Source organism: Hylaeus volcanicus, chromosome 8, assembly GCF_026283585.1.
Source record: "Hylaeus volcanicus isolate JK05 chromosome 8, UHH_iyHylVolc1.0_haploid, whole genome shotgun sequence".
In the NCBI taxonomy this organism is placed as follows: domain Eukaryota; kingdom Metazoa; phylum Arthropoda; class Insecta; order Hymenoptera; family Colletidae; genus Hylaeus; species Hylaeus volcanicus.
The window spans coordinates 13847139-13853068 of record NC_071983.1 but is presented as its reverse complement, the minus strand read 5'-3'; the positions used below and the strand labels follow the sequence as shown (position 1 = coordinate 13853068).

General features: G+C 34.6%; 1 long non-coding RNA gene across 2 annotated transcripts; it reads left to right on the top strand.

The window, feature by feature from the left end:
* Positions 1–313: 313 nt before the first annotated feature.
* On the top strand, positions 314–5250 carry LOC128881320 (uncharacterized). Of its 2 annotated transcripts, XR_008458041.1 has the most exons (4): positions 314–478; positions 553–701; positions 1279–3489; positions 3589–5250. It is a non-coding gene; the product is annotated as an uncharacterized LOC128881320 (long non-coding RNA). The 2 variants fall into 2 exon arrangements; XR_008458040.1 differs by having other exon boundaries at positions 1279–5250.
* Positions 5251–5930: the final 680 nt, after the last annotated feature.

Below are 5930 nucleotides of genomic sequence, written 5' to 3'. Positions count from 1 at the left end.
GCATTTTGTTCTGTCAGAATATAGAAATTTCGTCGTAAACAATCAATTTCCTAGAATATATGCACGAGTAATCGTTATCGTTCAAATTACAAAATACTTTTCCAATACCGTGAGACATTCGTGAATGTATGTTTCCCCTAACGAAAGTCAAGAGTCCGAAATAATTTGTTTAGTCACTTAACGAATTTTAATTGCGTGCAGGCCGTTAATAATGATTTACGACAATTATAAAGTAAATGTTCAACGTTCCAAATGACGGTACGATAAGACCGACGATAAAGTCGCTTCGTTTCGTACTTTTACTTCATTTTTCGCCAACGTGTTCTTTTCAAATATTCGCAACTAGTTTTCATTAGATTTCGTACTCGATACTTGACTTCCTTCGCGATGAAGAAGTGCCGCAACGACGAATCCGCGTAATGGCTGCTGAGAATAACTTCTTCAAGAATGCTTTGTAGTTCATCTCGAAAGAAGCGAGGTAATTATAAAAGTAGGTCTTGTTGCAAGTATTTCTCGTATCTCTTAAGTCAGCCTTTCGTGTTACGTTAACAGGCACATCTCTTGCGGGTAGGCGCAAATACCATCGTGGCACACATTAAGGAGCTTCGTCGTCGTTGCAAGAAATTCAACACTTGTTGGCTCGTCATCAGTAGCAGCCATTGGAAACCATTACTGTCGAGACCACAATTATAATTTTCTAGGTGATGTGACAAAAAAAAGTATTTACATACATAGCGCATGATACTAACATAGATCCGATATATTTTTATTTATATATTATAAATAAGGTCCTTTCAAAAACAAAGTCAACGAAGAATTTTAGGCTGTGCAATCACGTTACATCTTTAATTAAATTGAATTAAAAGGAGTATTTACTTTACTATTTAAAAATTGAATTCACGAAATTTGAATCACAAACCTTTATAAATATTTGTGGAAACACTTTTATTTCGGGTCGAAAAATAGATTTTCTATTTGTTTTATATCCTTCTTGCTTAAAATCTTTCAAATAACTCTACCATTTTTACTAGTTTGTGTTAATTATTTTACCTGTAAAGTAAAATTCGTAATTTCAAAAGTTATATTAAAAAAAAATTCTCCAAAGAAGGAGTGCTTAAAAAGAAGAAACCTTCCTATATATGTACTCTACATATGTGTATATACAATTTATTTGAAAAAGGGATATAATTATTTCTAATATCGTGTCACGTGTTTTTTTCGTAATTGAGTATCACGTTCTAACAATTACTTAAACTTGGTGATTTTTAATCGAAACAGGCTGCAGTAATTTCGGTAATGAAAAGTAAAGCGGAAAATTATTAGTCGATGTACGGGAACGGTTGCCCAGTCATCGCAAAAAGCGCACGCTACAACAGCTCGGCAGCTGAACAACTCTGGAAGCGATAATCTGCGCGACAAAGGCTCGTTTACCATATCTCTTTTAAATGAAAATTGAATTTTCATCAGGGATGCGGCTTTATACGTGTATGCTTACAGCGAACAATTTTCTTTGACATGGTTTGGAACGTTTTATTTTTTATCCGTATAGACTTTTTTACTTTTTTTTCCCAACGATACATATCGGTGAATTCTATTATCTTTGTTCGAGCGCTTTGTAAAAGTGCAGAACGTTTGCACGGTGAAAAGTGTTCATTTATTGGAGGTAATCGTTTTTGGACCGAGACTATAGAGAATATAGAATAGTCGTGTTACTGTTGATTTAATATATATGAAATTAATAATTCTTCTGGAGATCGAATGTATCTTTTGCTTCTAAATTATACTTTCTGAGACCATTTCCAATTTCCACTTTTCTGGCTCACCTTCACATGAAGAGACTCGTTTCGATAAACTAGCTAATTAAACAAAATTGTTTTCTTAAATTCTACACGGATCTATATTTGTTAAAATTATCATTTTCTTTTCAATGTTATTTGAACCATTTGTATGTACAGTCATGGCTGATGTATGTACATATTTCTTAAACAATGAACTGTGTTATTCCAAGCTATGAGAAATAAATGACTTCATAAATTTTACAAAATTATTATGGACTTTGGAATAGATATGAGTCAATTTTATATCCGTTTGTGAGTCACCGAAAATATCGCAAAAATGTGAAGGTCAACCATAGTATAACATTCCCTTTGACTGCGAGGCGATTTTTGCTGGAAATTCTAAGAGACGTAGTGGTATGAATTTTAAAAAAATATCAGCTTATCGAGAATGACAAGGCGGAATATTTTTAAATTTAAAGTTTATTCATAGGACGTTTAGTTTTAGAGATAAAATTTGAAAACTTAAAAGACTGTTGCAGTTGTCTTAATGAAAAAAAGTAACAGTCAAACAAACGAATTTAAAAATATATCACTTTACAGAGAATGACAAAATGCAACCTTTTTATATTTACAGTTTATTCATATGACGTTTAGTTTCAGAGATAAAAATTGAATCTTACAAGACCTTTTTCTTGAAATTCAATTTTTGCAACGGACTTCTAACATTCCAATTTTTATTTTAGAAACTAAGCGTTCTATGAATAAACTGTAAATATAAAAAAAGTTTCATCTCATCATCTCCTATAAGCTGATGTTTTCTAAAAATTGATTTAATAAGTATAAACATTTTTCTGACCCAATATCTCGAGGACGAATATGTACGCCCTTCCCAGTCAAAGGGTTAATAAATATAACGAATATTGAAAGAATACTCGGATCGACTGATCAATTATTAACTTTTCTACAAGCAATAGTTCCTCTAATATGTTTAAGTTGTTGTCTCGCGAATTCGCTTAATAGCATTAATTATTTATTTGCGTTACAAATTAATACAGAAGCATGGATTTTATTCGGATATTTAGATGGCTGGAATTTGTCGCATAATTTTATTATCGTCACGATGCAGGATTGGAGTAAAACGCTAGCATCGTTCAATTTACGTGGATTATTGCAACTTAATGATCATTGACGCGAGAAATATACACAGAATGGACGTCGAATTTTCGCGCGATTAATAATTTTGTAGTGAAGTACGATGCATGCTGTTTACATACATAATTTCCATAAAATGTAAAAGATACATTGATTCGTTAATATTAACGTTGTACACAATATTCTGTAAATTCCGAAAATTTCTCACAAACGATATATTTTCGCAGACAAAATAATTTTCTAGCATTTCAAAATTTAGACTTGGCATGGCCTAGGCGGGTCGTTAATCGGATGAAAAACTTTTGGCACCGTTCCCTCGTAAATCAATGACGCTAATGCCTGGATTACCGTGGACTAGACTTGTTGGGTGTTAATGCAATGGTTGTTGCGATATATGCAATAGAAGTCCAGTGAACCGTTCAAGAGAACTTAGCTTGTATTGTTTTCGATTTACGTGAATATTCAGACAGTTGACGAAAAGAGTTCAGAACTTTCAACGCAGGCAATACTCGTCGAATGAGGCAAAAATGTCCCGATAAACATGAATTGAAAAATTACTGTATGTAGAATTTTAAACAATTATCTGAGTTCTATCCGCCCTGAAAATTCTGAACTTCATTTTTTAACAACCTTTGCATACAAGTACACATTCTTCCAGGTACATTTTCGTCTGAAATTCATACGTCATTACTTGGACGCGTACAGGTGAAGATTTTGGAAGATATTTATATACATCAGGGCATACTTACATGCTTTTTTATTACGAAGTTCAATCTAAATTCATCGCAACGACGAAACCCAATTTTGTGCTGCGTCTCGCAATGTGAAATAAAAGTGCCCCGTACTTTATTCGAGTGGCATGCCTTTTTTCGCTGAATGCCAACCACTCGCATGCAGAATTTTCGCTAAGAATACAAAACGAGGGGAATACTGAATGCCTAATCAATTCGTCCAGATTCTCCTTCGCCGGAACTTGCGTTTCGTTTCTTTACATTCACCGATGTAGGTCTTGAGATTTATAATATCGGCTCTTTTTTTCTTAGAATTTTCATTTGCCACGTATCTTACGTATTCGAACAATTTCAATGTTACAATTACCAATTGTAATTCGCTCGAATGTACACCTTCGTTAATATAATTTGTTATTCAAAGTAGTGGCTTCCAAGTGTCTATGACATTTGCATAAATAAAGACAAAAAGGATGAGCTCGTTAATAAATTTATGTAGTATTAGTCATTCTGTAGACTCTGGTAAATTATTTGTAACTGTTTGTTTGTTGAATTTAATTACGAGTCTTTATCAACTGTGGAAAGAAAGAAGCATTTGTAATCAGCGGTCACTGATAGGTTTAATTGTAAACAGATGCAGTGATAAATATATAGATTAAATGTAAAGAAAACAAGAATAATTGCAATGAATAATGAAAAATTCTAATTCATAAATTACAAGTACGAACGATAGTAGAAAATCAGTGGTGCAGAGTGTTAGTCAGCAAATGAAATGTAGTGGCGGTTTTACTAAATAAACCGCGGTCAACGGGACCGTAATTATTAATTACGTGTAGAGGAAGTGTTGCAGCGTTCTAGTACGTGAATAATAGAAAACTTGTACGTTCCAGTTGCTTGGCGGAAAACCTTTTATTAATGAAGCGATTAAGGTTGGCTTGAACGTTTCAACCCTCTTTAATACACTTATTGAAGGCCATAGGACGATAATCATAGTGAATCGGACCCAGAGAGATATCTGGATCATTTTTTGCGAGTATGTTGATACTAATGAGATACGTTGATCCTGCGAGTTTCACACCTGTACCTGTGCCACTGTGTAAAAGTGGTTATCGAGTACTAATGCCAGCATTAAAACGTATGCGAAATCGGTTAACAATTGCTGAATCTAACACTTCGAGATATATCACTAAAATTCGATGGACAGGAGAAGCAACGCATGGAATGCTGAAACAAAAATATCAACAATTTTACTACTATTGAAATAAGTAAAGCGACGATATAGTGATACAGTGATCTTAAATACCAAGCAACGCTTTTCTTTCTACTTGATTTACAAATTTTGAGATTTTAAATTGTAAACGCATTTTTATCAAAATAAAGCATAGCCTATGTTACTTAGGGATAGTGAAGCTTTTTATTACTTATGAAATTTTTAAAATCGGTTCAGTAGTCCCGCAGATTACATCCAACATACAAACAAACAAACAAATAAACTTTACCTCTTTATAATATTAGTATAGATTTCAAATAATTGAATAATACTATGTGATTATACGACAATAAAGGACTAAAATATTATTTCATATCGAATATTAATAAGTGATATTAAAATACATGCCCTACATCTTTAAATAAACTACATCTTCTAAATTCCTAATAATCTGGATTCGTTGAACCCTTGATTTTCCTCTTCCCGAGCCTATGCTCTCCCAATAATCGAGCTTGGAATTTCACCGTAGCATAACCCGGCGATTTCCATGTTACATTTCCCGTGATTGATTTCTGCCTGTTATTAATTCCAATACAGGGAAATATCGAAGGCGAATCAAAGACATATCCGGCTCCGATTTCTTTCCTCGATTTCTTCGCGGGATCGTTTCTGTCCCTCGTTCCGGTTTTGTCGGCGCCAGGGGCAGGTGGGAGGGGATGGGTAGGTATCTATCGTCGGCAGGAAGCAATTCGTAGTTTTCCAATCAGAGAACGAGACAGCCGCGCTCATTTTCCGGGCAGTACGCGGCTTGCATTATATCCCGAAACCGGAAGCGGTCGATCAGAGTAAACCGCAGTGGGTACTCCGAAGCTGGAGAGAAGCTCGCGCACGTTCTTCCTTTCCGTTTTCCTTTTCCCAAAAGAACGCTACTCGTGATATTGTCTCCATTGTCTCTTTAATCGAGAAAATCAAGGTTTTTCGGTGGCTGGTATTTGTACACCGAAACAGTGAACCGGTTCTTTTGGTGATTAATACCAAACGTTCCCGAGCGTGGAGGACCGA